We start from the raw sequence: 17158 nt of genomic DNA, 5'->3' as shown, positions 1-17158 counted from the left end.
TTTATTACTTTTTCTCATATTTTTTTTACAAACCCCACGTAAATTTGTCTTTTCAATAAATTTTTACTTCTTTTTATTTAACTTTCTTAATATCCGCGAAATCAATCCAAAAGGATCATTTTTTCGGAAACGGAGGGAGTAATAACACAAACTTTTATATGTGGTCGGTCATATCATTTGGCCAGCCACTAGGGGTTTCTCTATTATGGTTAGGCTAATCACTCACCAGTCAGCTCGACCCCTTTCCTATTCCGCTTTGCCGCCTATTAAGATAATAGATGTCTCCTTCAAGTGGCCCGCCTTAGTTACGTTATTATCTTATTAATATAGGAGAAACTGTGTTGGTGTTGTGAGGGTTATTTTGTTAGTATTGTCGGGATTAATCTACCAGTATAACGAGGGTTACTTTATCACAGTTTACTCCTTAAATAGCGGTTTTACGTGTAATGTTACGATTTTAGCCTTTTTATTTTGAGAAATTGGGGTGGCCTCCTTTCCTTATACGTCTTTTCCTAAAGTGCCGCCATTAAAGCCCTCCTTAAACCTTTTCTTCTTTCATTCAAAACAACACACTTTCTCTCTTCAACTCACAACTTCACCGCCGCAAAACCCGCCTTTCACCGCCGTCTCCCACCCACCTTCTCTCTTCGCACCGCCTCTTTGTCAACAGTCAAAGGTAAGACAAATCAGTTCCTTCTCATTTGCTTTCTTAATAACAGTATATACTATGTTTTTTTTTTTTTTTTTTGATAATTTTGACTGACAAATTAGCCATATTGGGTATTTTTGTTGTTTTTCTTCAGATTAATTGATGGGTTCGTCTAATATTAAAGACATTTTGACTTGTTTTAGCCCTTCTCTTGATTTCTTTGCTGTTACTTCTGGTGATGGCCGTATTAAGGTAAACAATCAACAATTTGTTTTATAGTTTAATTTGAATTGTATAGTGTGTATATTGTTTTTGAGTTAATTTGAATTGTGTTTGTTTTTGAGTTAATTTTTCTGGGAATTTGGTTAAATGAGATAATTTTCATTGCATTGGTTATGTGGGGTTTTGGTAGGGTTTTAGGGCTTGTTGAATTAATGCCTTTTTTTGTTTGTTTTGGGACATTTTAGATTTGGGATACATTGAAAGGGCAGCTTCAGACTGAATTTTCTGATATCGTATCGTCCGAGGAGACGAATTTGCTTACAAAGCCGGAGAATAGAGGACACCTTTCCATTGATTACACTTGTATGAAGTGGGTGACCTTTGAAAAGAAGGTATTATAGTTTAACTTAGCTAGCTTGGGGAAGGAATTTGTGATGAAATGCTCACATAGCTTTATGGGTTTTGGTTGTTGCAGAAGAAAAGGAAGCTAGATACTTCATTTTTAGTGTTGGGTACTGGCAGTGGTGATGTACTGGCATTGGATGTTTCCGCCGGTCAATTGAAGTGGAAAATCAATGATTGTCATCCTGGGTGAGTTGTTCTGAACTCTTATAAGTCTTTTGTTCTTTTTGCTTGAACGTAAAATGTAAAAGGATTAAGGAGAAAGAACTGTTTTTTTTGAAGTTAAATCGTCCACTCATGTGAATCAGCAAATGTCATTTAGAAGTTACAGTTGCTGCTTTTGATAAATGAATAGTTTGTTAAGGGGGTATGTTGGTTTGATTTTGAGTATTTTCTTGTCCGGCGATGGTTTGTGGCTCAAAATTTTTCCTGCTATTTTTTTTGGGTGACGCATTAAGGCATGTGATTATTCCTTTTATTGACAAACTACGGACTGAGGATGGTTGAATTTTTCTTTCTTGTAGAGGAGTTACTGCTATCGCATTTGCTTCTCGGCGTTCTTGCTTGTACACTTCTGGAGCTGATGGAATGGTGTGCGAGCTTGATCCAACTACTGGAAACTTGTTGAGAAATTTTAAAGCTTCAACTAAGGCAGTGTCCAGTTTGAGTGTTTCACCAGGTATGTGAACTGGTACCAGCTTCGTAACTATTCATTTTTGTATACCAGATTACCAGAGGCCTACTGTCATACATTGCATTTGCATTATATATTTTATTTTGCATCAAACTTGTCTGCTCTTAAATTTCCGTCTTTAAATTTTCTATACAAACAAAGTCAATTAAGGAACTTTTTGCATTGGAACTTTCTTGTGAGTTGTGCTCTGGCAATTGAACTTTTATTTAATGACACTTTAGAAGCAAAGGAGCCTCTCTGAGTCTCTGACAGGAGCTTTCTAGTCCCAAATCAAATGTCATTAGACTTTCCATTCTCTGAAGTACAAGATTCATGTAAATATATAGTATAGCATTTTGGTAACCTTAAGTTGCCTATCTTATAAGGAGTTTCAAGTTATATTCGATGGCTAGGTATGGCTGACAGTCTATGAAGAGGTGAGAATGCTTCAATTAAAGGAATCATGTTCCACCTTATCTGCCAAGTAGAAACTGTCAGGAAAAAACATAATAACCTTTCTGCTACCCTGGTTGCTGGAAATGATCTTACTCCCTCTTTCTATTAATGTCCCTAGTGGTCTTACTGATCTAAGCTAACTAGTACTCATTGCTTATTACTAAGTCAGGTGTCTTGTCACCTATGCAGGACCGTTAGTGGTCCAGAATAAAATGTGAGCTTATTTTGTAGAAACTTAGATATATTCATTCACTTGTCTTGTAATTTTTTATTTTATCATTTGCCTGACATGTGATTTTATATTCTTCTGCTCATTTATTCTGGTTGAATAATGTTTTGAGGTAGATGGGAAGACAATAGTCACTGCAGCTTCTCAAATGAAGATATTTGGTTCAGATCATAAAAAGATTCAGAAGTTTACTGGTCATCCTGTATGTTTTATTATATCTTCTGTTAATATTCTAAATTTTAAAAGTTAGTATTGAATTTTACTTTAAGTACAAGCTCTAAGCCATAATTACATTTCTGTCACTGGTGGTTTAGGGTGCTGTCCGTTGTATGACCTTGAGTAAGGATGGAAAATATGTCTTCTCTTCTGCTGTTGGGGAGAGATATGTTGCAGTCTGGCAAGTAGATGGAAGCAAGAAGCAGTCTGCAAGTTGTGCTCTGGCAATGGAACACCCTTCTGTTTACCTTGACTGTAGTACGATGATGCAGATGGAGCAGGTTTTTATGTTTTGGCCATTTCAGAGGTGGGTGTGTGCTACTTCTGGTGTGGAAAAGCTATCGAGGAGTTACGGAAGGCAAAACCCGCGAGGATTTCTTTTTCTGTTGAGGATACCTATGACAAAAACAATAAAGGTGTTTCAGCTGCCATATATGCTGCAAATATCCAAAGCACAGCCGACCCTACCGCAATTTCAATATTTCTTGCTCATGGTTTCTTGATCAAGCCATCGTTCGAGAAAATTATGGTTCATCACGGGGAAGATTTACAGTTAAATACCACTAGAAATGGGTTGCTTTTGCCATTAAGCCAGTCTCGTAAAACTAAGAAACAGATGATCTACAAACTGGAGGTAAGTTTGCCTAGACGGTAAACTTTATAACTTTATGCTTGAAGTTCATCAACTTATGGTTGTGATCTGTCTGAAATTTGAAGTAATGAGAGTCCTATCAGCTTATCAGGCTCCCTAAAAATATCAAAAGAAATGTTCTTCAGGTTATTAGTTCAATTCTTTGGTATGTAAGAATGCAACAACGTATGGTTTTCCAATGTTGGAGCCTTGTTTAGTTGGTCAAATTTCAACCTAGATTTATTCACGTTCATGATTAATTCTTTTTCTGCTATTTTATTGTGTTGGAGGCCATGTGACAATCAATAAAGGATATTTTCTACCAGCCAATCTCAGTGATTATAATATTTATTGTTGCTGTTGTTTCAAAATTTGGTATCCAAATCATGTAGAAGCGATACTTTTTTGTTAGCTGGTGGCATATCTGTTTGTATTCTAAGGATTGTATGCTTATAGTGCTACTTTTATGATAGGAGATAGCAACTAATTTTGCCTTCTTTTCTTCTTAGGCTAATAATGTATATATCTAATGTCTAACAGCAACAACACTAGATCGTGCCAATGCCGAAGGAGCTCTGCTTCCTGTACCAAAGGTTCTTGATCATTACAGAATAAAGCAAGATCAATCATTCAAACTTGACAATAGCCAAGCAGTATCAACTGTCACTAAAGGTAGAATTAATTTTATTCTGCCAGACGGATTCCTGAAAAACTATCCTTTATTGTGGAACTGGATACATTGCTGAACATCATTCATCTTTAGTGAATGTCTTACTATTCATGAGGTTAATCTTATTTGCATTTATATGTCAACTCAATCTATCTGAAAAGATTTACTGTGAGGGCAACAAATTGAAAAGATAGGCTAGAAACCCAAAACTGAACAAAGTATCAATGAAATGTGCTTGCTGTTTATCATTACTTACCATTATTATTCAATATATTATTATCAAGTAATGATACACAAGAACCTTAAAGCTGTCCACATTCTCTTTGACCTTTTGATCTCGACTAGATTCTTGTATATTTTGGTTGATTTTTTTTTTTTCTCCTGCTATTTGGTGTTCAATATTGATGTGAAGGGTTAATGAAAAAGGTGATAAGGGAAATGCATTTGTTTTATTAGGTCTGACAACTTTAAGGTTGTTTGAGCATAGCTTCTTACTCTGGCATCTTTAAGGCTGCTTAGTAATCGTGTCCGCTAAATGACATATGTCATTAAGGTGTTATTAATCAATTGTTACTTATTTTCCTTCTGTACACAGCCAATTTTGATGTTCCAGAGTTGATGCTACAGCTTGCCCTATGGAGAATAGACTTAAAACTCTGGGTATAATTAGTGATTTGGATGTTCCTACAGCCAAATCAACAAGAGCTTCTAGCTTACTAAAGGAAATCGATATTGGAACTACTGTACCTCCAAAGAAGGTTGATAATCTTTCACATGGATTATGTACCATACCTTCAAGAATTTTTGTAAGTAGTCAGCTGCACCTGTTACCTGTTATGGTTTACTTAACCTTATTTATTTTTGTGTAGATGAGGGCAGCAATCTTGTCCATGCAACCTAGTGATGCATCCAAGATATTGAATGTTTTGTTGACATGTGGCAGTCGAGGTTGGTTTTTTAGTTGCCTACTGATGTTTCCCCATGAATAAGATATTTGTTAATTATATATTTTAAACATAGATTAGCCTTTTAAAAAAAACTAGCATTATTAACAATCCCTCGGTAATGGGACTGAAAAAATGGAATGATTTCTAAGGTATTGCATCAGTTGTTCAATGATATTGCAGTACATCCATACTCTATATTGGTTTCTTGAACTTAAGATATGTTTAATTTAACGAGATTGATCCTTGCGAATAAAGTGGCTTTGCTAGATGCACATTATAATCTTTTTAATAAAAAATCTTTTTTAAGTGGACATGCTAGGAGGAGGCTTCTTGCTAGAAATTGGAATGTACTTGCAAGCCTTATGAACCATTGTAAATGCGAAAATTAAAATTAGCTTCTCACCTATTAGCCTCAATGATGCATGCTTACTAAAAATAGTTACTCAAGACATTGAACTGATTTGTTTTGAATTCTCTTTGGTACGAACAGGTCCTGCAGTGGAAAGTATGTTCTTCCATGGATTTATAATACATTGGTGCATCATGGTCATCACATTTTGTCTCAGGAACCGGAGAATGCTACAATTGCTTCTTTATATAAGGTACTTTAGATCCAGCATCCTCATGACTATATTGTGTCTTAATTTATACTTGGCATGTAACCCGCCTATCATTCTTATTTAAGTCGAGTTGTTCTCTTATCTTGCTGTTATAGATTTAATGATTGTGAAATTTACAAAAGAAGCTTATATTAAGTGAGATCATGTTGCTTGTGTAATGACACAAGGTTGAAAATTAAAATGGCAAATTGAAATCATCATACCTTCATGTGAGAACAGCTGAACTTGTTACCATGACATCAAATTTTCTTAATACATAGGTGCAATATTGTTGCAACTAGAGCTGTAAAAAAAGTTGACCCGACTCGAAATACCGACTCAAACCCGATTATTAACCGACCCATCTGAACCCGAAAAAATGGTGACACAAACCCGACCTCAAACCAACCCTAGACCCGAATTGACCCGATTATGTGAGACCTGAATCCGAACATGACCTGACCTAGAGATGACCTGACCCAAATGTAACCCGTAAATTATTAACCTGAACCGAACCCGACTTGAATTGAAATTGATCCAAACCCGTTTTAACCCATCAAAACCCGAATTTAACCCGACTTGTTACTAACCAGACTTGAATTCAACCCGACCCGTTCCTAACCCGACCGAAATTTAACCCAACCCGTTTCAAACCCGACCTGAAATCAACTCGACTTGTTATTAACCAGACCTTAATTCAACCGACTTGTTATTGACCCGACCTGAATTTTACCAGACTATTACTTACCCAACCAAAAAATTCAACCTCATCTGTTACTAACCCGACTCGAAATTAACACGACTTATCATTGACCCGACCTAAATTCAACCCAAATTGGCCCTTACCCAATTTCAAATCACCTTAAATGTAATTTAGACCACCTTATTATTTTGATCAAAGCATTTTGTCTTGGGAGACCAAGTCGTCTAGGCCAACAAAAGAAAGGAGTATCATCCTCAAATTTAAGAGTTAAATATAGTATATATTTGTTGTATGGTCAAAGGAGATAATAATCTTCCTAAATTATAGCCTAGAGTTTCCCTAGTATATTGCCATATATATTACAGTCAAAGGAAATAATTAGCTTCATAAAAATGATATTTATCTATTTATAGTTAGTTGAACCCGAATATGACCTTACTTGGAAATGACCCGACGTGATTGTAACCTGCAAATTATTGACTTGAACATAACCCGACTTGAATCCGAGAATGACCCGACTTGGAAATTACCCAACCTGATTGTAACCCGCAAATTATTGACTTAAACCGAACCTGACTTGAACTCGAGAATGACCTGACTTGAAAATGACCCAATTGATTATAACCCGCAAATTATTAACTTGAACCGAACCTGACTCAAACTCGAGAATGACCCGACCAGATTCTAGCCCGCAAATTATTGACTTGAACCGAACCTGACTCGAACTCAAGAATAACCCTAATCCGTTTTAACCCGTGAAAACCCGAATTAAACCCGATTTATTGATCTCCCGACCCGAATGTAACCAGACTTATTATTAACCAGACCTAAACCCGACCCAAACCCGATAAAAAGTATGACCCGACGTGACCCGACTCAAGCATGACCCAATCCAAAACCCCACCCGCATAGGTTATGGAATTAATCCGAGTTGACCCGACCCGAGTTGACCCGACGCACTCTTACCAACCCAAACCTACCCGTTTACGCGAATTGACAGCTTTACCCAAAAACCTGTAAAATTTCTCAAAAACCGTGGATATTAGCCTTAAATTTTGGAATTTTTTACTTTTTTTCGCCCGGATAGAATTATTGCCAAAATATTTACCAAGGTCCCAAATATCCTTCGGGAGACCAATTGGTGGGTGGAACCATCCAATTTGCCTTTAAACGACCAATTTACTGGTTTACAACTTACACCGATTTCATTAATGCAAGCCTACCACGAACATTTGTGACAACAAATAACTATCATATATGGTTCCAAACGACATTATATGACCCCGAGATGTACTCCCTAGAATTTAAAGATTTTTCTACACCGGGCCCAAAGACTCCAAAAATTCTCAAAAAAGCCAACAATTTTTGAATTTTTTGACTTTTTTTCGCTCGTAAATAAAAATTGCCGAAATGTTTACCATGATCTCTAATGTCCTCCGGGAGTCCAATTGGGTGGGTGGAAACATCCAATTTGCCTTTAAACGGCCAATTTACCAGTTTACAAGTTGTGCCGATTTCATTAACTCAAGCCTACTACAAACATTTATGACAACATATAATGATCATATATGGTTCCAAACGGAATTATATGACCCCGAGATGCATCCCCTAAAATCTAAAGGCTTTTCGAAACCGAGCCTCGAAACTTTCAAAATTTCTAAAAAAACGTGGACATTAGCCTATTTGGACTTTTTTGACTTTTTTTCGCCCGGAAATAAAAAATTGCCAAAATGTTCACCATGGTCTCAAATATCCTTTGGGAGACCAATTGGGTGGGTGATTCCATCTTATTTGCCTTTAAACGACCAGTTTACCGTTTATAACTTGCACCAATTTAATTAACTCAAGCCTATTACGAACATTTATGACAACATATTATGATCATATATGGTTCCAAACGGCATTATATGACCCCGAGATGTATCTCCTAAAATCTCAAAAACTTTTCGACACCGGGCCTCGAAACATCCCAAATTTTTTAAAATGCGTGGATTTCAATTTGAAATTTTCTAAGTTTTTTTCCCGGTAATAAATATTGGCAAAATGTTTACCATGTCCCTAAAACCCGCCGGGAGTCCAATTGGGTGGTTGGAATCATCAAATTTGCCTTTAAACGACCAATCTACCAGTTTTACAACTTGCTCCAATTTCATTAATTCAATCCTACCACGAACATTTATAACAACAAATAATGATCATGTATGGTTCCAAACGACATTATATGACCCCAAGATATATCTCCTATAAATTTCAAGACTTTTCGATACTGGGCACCGAAACCTCTAAAATTTCTCAAAATGTGTAGATATTAGCCTTTAATTTTGGAATTTTTTGACTTTTTATTGTCCGGAAATAAAAATTGTCGAAATGTTAACCATGGTCCCTAATACCCTGTGGGAGTCCATATGGTGGGGGAACCATCCAATTAGCCTTTAAACGGCCGACCCTTAAACCTCCAAAATCTCTGAAAAAGCGTTGATATTAGCCTTTAATTTTGAAATTTTCTCTTTTTTTCGCCCGAAAGTAAAAATTGCCGATATGTTTACCATGATCCCTAATACCCTCTAGGAGTCCAATTGGGTGGGTGGAACCATCCAATTTTCCTTTAAACGGCCAATTTACCGATTTACAACTTGCACCAATTTCATTAATTCAAGCCTATCACGAACATTTATAACAACATATAATGATTATATATGGTTCAAACGGTATTTTATGACCCCGAGATGTATCTCCTAAAATCTTAAGCCTTTTCGACACATGTACCCTAAACCTCCAAAATTTCTCAAAAATCGTGGATAATTGGCCCTCAATTTTGTTTTTTTTTTTTTTTTATTTTTTTTTTTTTTTACTTTTTTTCGCCTAGAAATAAAAATTGCCGAAATTTCACAATGGTCCCTAATACCCTTTCAGAGCGGCCAATTTTCTGGTTTACAATTTGCAGTGATTTCATTAACTCAAGCCTACCACGAACATTTATGTCAACATATAATGATCATATATGGTTTCAGACGGCATTATATGACCCCAAGATGTATCACCTAAAATCTCATTTCTTTTCGACACTGAGCCTTGAAACTTTCAAAATTTCTAAATAAGCATGGATATTAGCCTTCAATTTTAGAATTTTTTGACTTTTTTCGCACGTAAATAAAAATTGCCGAAATGTTAACCATGGTCCCGAATACCCCCGGAGTCCAATTGGGTGGGTGGATCCATCCAATTTGCCTTTAAAACGGCTAATTTAACCGGTTTACAACTTGCGCCGATTTCATTAACTCAAACTTACCACAAAACATTATAACAAACAAATAATGATCAATATATGGTTCCAAACGACATTATTATGACTCCCAGATGTATCCCCTAAAAGCTAAAGACTTTCGACACCGGGCCCTAAAACCTTTCAAAAATTTCTCAAAAAGCGTGGGATTTAGCCTTAAATTTGGATTTTTTGACTTTTTTAGCTTGGAAATAAAAATTTTCAAAATGTTTATCATAGTCTCTAATACCCTCCGGGCGCAGTCCGATTGGTGGGTGGAACCATCATAGTCTCTAATACCCTCAAGGATTTCGATACTGGCATCTAAACCTCTAAATTTCTCAACAGTGTGGATATTAACTTTAAATTTTGAATTTTTTGACTTTTTTTCGCCTGAAATAAAAATTGCCGAAAATGTTTACCATGGTCTCTAATTCAATCCGGGAGTCAAATTAGGTGGTGGAACCATCCAATTTGCCTTTAAATGGCGAATTTACCGCTTTACAACATGCACCGATTTAATCAACTCAAACCTACCACGAACATTTATGATAACATATAATGATCATTTATGGTTAAAACAGTGTTATATGACCCTGATATGTATCTTCTAAAATCTCAAAACTTTTCGACACTGGCAGAAACCTAAAAAAAATTCTCAAAACGCGTGATATTAGCCTTCAATTTTGAAATTTTTTAACTTTTTTTTGCCCGAAAATAAAAATTGAAGAAATGTTTACCATGGTCTTTAATATCCTCTTGTAGTCCAATTAGGTGGGTGGAACCACCAAATTGCTTGAAAACGACCAATTTACCGATTACAATTTGCACCGATTTCTGTAACTCAAGCCTACCACGAACATTTATGACAACAAATAATGATCATAAATGGTTCCAAACGACATTATACGACCCCGAAATATATTCTCTAAAATCTCAAGTCTTTTCGACACCAATCCCGAATCCTCCAAAATTTCTCAAAAACGTGGATAAGCCTTTAATTTTAGAAGTTTTTGACTTTTTTTTCGCTCGTCAATAAAAATTTCCAAAAATGTTTACCATGGTCCCTAATACCCTTCGGGAGTTCAATTGGGTGGTGGAAACCATGCAATTTTCCTTTAAACGGGCCAATTTACCTGCAATGTTCACCGACTCAGCTGAAATCCAGAGTCCGTGTCAACACGACGCGGACATGACACGTAATTCTTGTCAGATTCGGCTATTTGCACTCGCCATTTTCGACCGATAGACAACTTTAACCCCCAAAATTAGCTTAAATTCGTGAGTTGGTAAGATTTTTGTGGTGGACTCCATTGTTGCCGGCGTGTAGCAACCACATGAATGCATGATAAAGGAATAGAAAGTGAGGTTGATAAAGTGATAAGAATGAGGTTTTGTGGTAAGTAGGAGTGTGTGATAGCTCATAGCTGTATTGATAAAGCAAAAGGGTGTACAGCTGTGTGATGCTCTTTATTTTGTTTTGTTTATATTTTATTTTTACCACTCAACCTCATTTTTTACTTTTAATATTTTGATTTGATAGAATGTTGTAGTTACTGACTAGTGACTATATTTATTAGTTTTTTAACCACTCAACCTCTTCACTTTTAACTTTTTTACTTATAATATTTTTTTTTCACAAAATGAAAGTGTCGTGTCCCCGCACCCGTGGACAGAGTCCCCGTGTCTTTAAAATTTTGGAAATTTAAGAATTGGACATTCGGGTTCGTGTCCGACACATGTACCATGAGATATATCCCCAAAAACCTTATTTCTTTTTAACACCGAGCCCCGATACCTTCGAAATTTCTCAAAAACTGTGGATGTTAGCCTTTAATTTTTGAATTTTTGACTTTTTTTCGCTCGTAAATAAAAATTGCTAAAATGTTTACCATGGTCCCTAAGACCCATCGGGAGTCCAATTGGGTGGGTATTTGTTGACACCAAAATTTTGTTAATTTTTAGGTGTCAGATATATGTAAATAAGGAGATAATATAAAAAAATTATAAAGATATTTATCTTCAGAAATCTCATAGATTATTATCTTTTACTCTACGACACTCTATATAAAGAGGGTCGTTTATAGGTTTAAGGGGGGTCGAATGGAATAAGTCATAAAGACCCCATCTCCTCCCTACTACCAAACATTGTAGATTCATAGTATGGAATAAGCCGACAAGCCTCGTACTATAAATTAATATCAAAACCCTAGCCTTCTAGAGAAAGGAATCAAGAAATCATCCGAGAGTTGTAACGCACAAATTATCAATGAAATAATTGTTTTTGTATATTTTCTACCTCTTTAATCATATATTGCAACCATCCAATTGCCTTTAAACGAACTATTTACCTGTCTATAACTTGTATCGATTTAATTAAATCAAGCCTCCCATGAACATTTATGACAAACATGTAATGATCATATATGGTTCCAAACGGAATTATATGAACCCTAGATGTATCCCCTAAAATCTCATGGATTTTCGACACTAGGTCTTAAAACTTCCGAAAGTCCTTAAAAAGCGTGGATATGCCTTAAATTTTGGAATTTTTTGACTTTTTTTTTCCCCGAAAATAAAAATTGCCGAAATGTTTACCATAGTCGCTAATACTCTTCGAGATTCCAATTAGGTGGGCGGAACCATCCAATTTACTGGTTTTCAACTTGCACCGTTTTTATTAACTCAAACTTACCACGAACATTTATGACAACATACAATGGTCATTTATGGTTTCAAACGTCATTATATGATCCCAAAATGTATCTAATAAAATCTCATTTCTTTTCGACACCTGGCTTCGAAATCTTCAAATTTTTTGAAAATGCGTGGATATTAGCCTTTAATTTAAATTTTTTTTTGCTTTTTTTTGCCGGAAATAAAAATTGCCAAAATGTTTACCATGATCCCTAATATCCTTTGGGGGTCCAATTGGGTGGGTGGAACCATCCAATTTACCTTTAAACGACTAATTTACCGGTTTACCACTTGCACCGATTTTATTAATTCAAATATACAACGAACATTTATGACAACAAATAATGATCACATATTGTTCCTAACGATATTATATGACCTCGAGATGTATACCCTAAAATTTTGAAACTCTTAGGCACCGGGCCTCAAACACTCAAAAAATTTTCAAAATGCGTGGATATTAGCCTTAATTTTTAAATTTTTCGACTTTTTTCGCCTGTAATTAAAAATTGCCGAAAGGTTTTTCGACACCGAGCCTCAAAATCTCCAAAAAAATTTCAAAAACCACGTGTCTTTAGACTTTAATTTTGGAATTTTTTTTGACTTTTTTTTCCTCCGGAAATGAAAATTAGCGAAATGTTTTACCATGGTCCCTAATAACCTTCGGGTGGCCAATTGGATGGTTCCAACCATCCAATTTGCCTTTAAACGGCCAATTTACCGGCTTACAACTTACACCGATTTCATTAACTCAAGCCTACCATAAATATTTATGACAACATAGAATGATCATATACGGTTCCAAACGGCATTATATAACCCCGAGATTTATCCTCTAAATCTTAAGGCTTTTCAACACCGGGCCCTGAAACCTCCAAAATAACTCAAAAAGCGTGGATATTAGCCTTCAATTTTTGAATTTTTTAACTTTTTTTGCCCATAAATAATAAATTTCCGAAATCTTTACCATGGTCCCTTATACCTCCAAACGTCCTATTGGGTGGTTGGAACTATCCAATTTGCCTTTAAACGACCAATTTTCTGATTTACAACTTGCACTGATTTCATTATCTCAAGCCTACCACATACATTTATGACAACAAATAATGATCATATATGGTTCCAAACGACATTATATGACCCCGAATATATTCCCTAAAATTTCAAGACTTTTCGACACCTGGCCCCAAAACATCTGAAATTTCTCAAAAACCGTGGATATAATCCTTTAATTTTGAATTTTTTTTAACTTTTTTTCGCCTGGAAATATAAATTGCCGAAATGTTTATCATGGTCACTAATATACTCCGGGAGTCCAAATGGTGGGTGTAACCATCCAATTTTTGCTTTTAAACGGCTAATTTATCGATTTACAACTTGCATCGATTATCTACTAAAGCCTACTACGAACGTTTTTGAGAACATATAATGATCTTATATGGTTCCAAACGGCATTATATGACCCCCGAATTGTATTCCCTAAAATCTCAAGGTTTTTCGACATCGTACCCAACCTCAAAAATTTCTGAAAAAGCGTGGATATAAGCCTTCAATTTTGGAATTTTTAATTTTTTTTGCTCGGAAATAAAATTTGCCGAAATTTTTACCATGGTCTGTAATACCCTCCGGAGTCCAATTGGAGAGTATCCATCCAATTTGGCTTTAAACGACCAATTTACCGGTTTACAACTTGCACCGATTTCATTAAATCAAGCCTACCACAAACCTTTATGACAACATATAATGATCATAAATGGTTCCAAACGGCATTATATGACCCCGAGATATATCCCCTAAAATTTCAAGGCTTTTCGACATCGGGCTTTGAAACCTCCAAAATTTCTCAAAAAACATGGATCAACCATCAATTTAGGAATTTTTTGACTTTTTTTTTCGCTCGAAAATAAAAATTGCAGAATTGTTTGCCATGGTCCCTAATTCCCTCCGGGAGTCTAATTGGGTGGGTGGAACTATCCAATTTGCCTTTAAACGGCCAATTTACAGGTTTACAACTTGCACCGATTTCATTTTTACTCAAGCCTACCACGAACATTTATGACAACAAAAAATGATCATATATGGTTCCAAACAACATTATATGACCCCGAGATGTATCCCCTAAAATTTCAAGACTTTTCGACACCGAGCCCCGAAATCTCCAAAAATTTCTCAAGAAGCGTGGATATTAGTTTACAATTTTGGAATTTTTTCACTGTTTTTGCCCAGAAATAAAAATTGCCAAAATGTTTAACATGGTCCCTAATATTCTCCCGGAGTCCAATTGGGTTGGTGGAACCATTCTATTTCCTTTAAACGGCCAATTTAATTACCGGTTTACAACTTGCACGAATTTCATTAACTCAAGTCTACTACGAACATTTTTGACAACATATAATGATTCATATATGTTTCCAAACGACATTATATGACCGCGAGATGTATCCCCTAAAATATTAATACTTTTAGACACTACGCCCGAAACTTCCAAAATTTCTCAAAAAGTGTGGATATTAGCCTTCTATTTTGATTTTTTTTTGTTTTTTTTTTCGCCCAGAAATAAAAATTGCCGAAATGTTTACCATGGTCCCTAATTCCCTCCGGGATTCCAATTGGGTGGGTGGAAGCATCTATTTTGCCTTTTTACGACCAATTTACCAGTCTACAACTTGCACCGATTTCATTAATTCAAGCCGAACATTTATGACAACAAATAATGATCATGTTATAACAGATGTGAGGGATAAACAAAATAAAAATGTATTAACAAGAATGCACAGATTTACGTGATTCATCAATTATCAAATTGGCTACCTCCACGGACACACAAGAGAAAAAACCTTTTATTGATCTTGAGGATCTTTTCCAGATTACAGTTATATATTACACAGTGATATTGAATATCTCCATGAATATATCCCATGATTATTCCCCATGAGTATCACCATATGAAATACTACTTATGGAATGAATGAATGAATATGACTAATCCTAAGGGGTATTTATAGACCTCCTAACCTTGGAGCCCAAGTAAACTTTACCAAGCTTGGTGCCTAAGTATAACACTTGTTACCCAAGTTTTACCAAGATTGCTGCCAAATAAAACACTTGGTGCCGAGGTAGACTTATTCATATGCCATATAATCTTATTCTAAGGCATAATTTAACGTATCATATATGGTTCCAAACAGCATTATATGACCCCAAGATGTATCCTATAAAATTTCAAGACTTTTCGACATCGGGCCCTGAAACCTCCAAGATTTCTCAAAAACCGTGAACAATAGCCTTTAATTTTGGAAATTTTTTGACTTTTATTCGCCCGGAATTAAAAATAACAAAATATTTACCATGGTCCCTAATACCTTCCGGGAGTCCAATTGGGTGTGTGGAACCATTTGATTTGCTTTTAAACGGTCAATTTACCGGTTTACAACTTGCATCGATTTACCGGCTTACAACGGCCAATTTAATTAACTTGCATCGAACCCGACTTGAACTGAAATTTACCCAAACCCGTCAAAACCCGAATTTAACCCGACCCTGAATTCAACCAGACCCGTTCCTAACCTGACCGTAATTTAACCCAACCCGTTACAAATATGACCCGAAATCATCTCGACTTGTTATTAACCTGACCCAAATTCAACCCGACTTGTTATTGATCCGACCTGAATTTTACCAGACCTATTACTTACCCAACCCAAAAATTCAACTCGATATGTTACTAAACCGACTTGAAATTAACATGACTTGTTATTGACTCGACCTAAATTCAACCCAAATTGTCCCTGACCCGATTTCAAACCATCTTAAATGTAATTTAGACCACCTTATTATTATTGATCAAAGCATTTTGTCTTGGAGACCAAGTCGGTCCAAACCAGCAAAAGAAAGGAGCATAATCCTCTAATTTAAGAGCTAAATATAGTATATATTGTTGTATGGTAATTATCTTCCTAAATTATAGACTAAAGTTCCCTAGTATTGCCATATATATTACAGTCAAAGGAAATAATTAGCTTGATAAAAATGATAATTATCTATTTATAGTTAGTTGAACCCGAATATTACCTGACTTGGAAATGACCCGACTTGATTGTAACCTGCAAATTATTGACTTGAACATAACCCGACATGAATCCTAGAATGACCCGACTTGGAAATGACCTAACCTGATTATAACCCGCAAATTATTGACTTGAACCGAACCCGACTCAAACTCAAGAATGACCCGAACTGTTTCTAACCCGCAAATTATTAACTTGAACCGAACCCAACTCGAACCTGAGATTTACCCTAAACCGTAAAAACCCGAATTAATCCCGACCTATTGTTCACCCGACTCGAATATAACCCGACCTGTTATTAACCGACCCAAACTCGATAAGAAGTATGACCCAACGTGATCCGACTCAAGCATGACCCAACCTAACCCGACCCACATAGGTTATGGAATTAATCTTAATTGACCTGACCCGAGTTGACCCAACCCACTCTTACTCGACCCAAACCCGACCCGTTTACCCGAATTGACAGCTCTAGTTGCAACCTCTTCTCTCTCTCTCTCTCTCTCTCTCTCTCTCTCTCTCTCTCTCTCTCTCTCTCTCTCTCTCTCTCTCTCTTCTTAAAGAACCTAATCTAGATCATTAAAATATTAGTTGCATGACACATGTAAGCCCTTTTATTTGAGACATGGCTTGATTTTATTGTTTTGTTTTTTTTCCTCTCTAGATTGCTAAATCAAAAGGGTCAGCTACTCAGTCTTTGTTGCAGTTATCTGGCCGTTTACAGCTTGTGACTGC

At 36.0% G+C, this 17158-nt stretch overlaps 1 pseudogene; it reads left to right on the top strand.

Moving 5' to 3' along the window:
- Positions 1 to 342: 342 nt before the first annotated feature.
- LOC110710110 lies at positions 343 to 17153 on the top strand (annotated as a pseudogene).
- Positions 17154 to 17158: the final 5 nt, after the last annotated feature.

This window comes from Chenopodium quinoa, unplaced genomic scaffold, assembly GCF_001683475.1.
Source record: "Chenopodium quinoa cultivar QQ74 unplaced genomic scaffold, ASM168347v1, whole genome shotgun sequence".
In the NCBI taxonomy this organism is placed as follows: Eukaryota; Viridiplantae; Streptophyta; class Magnoliopsida; order Caryophyllales; family Amaranthaceae; genus Chenopodium; species Chenopodium quinoa.
Note: the sequence above shows the minus strand (reverse complement) of the source record. Positions and strands in the feature narration are given on the sequence as shown.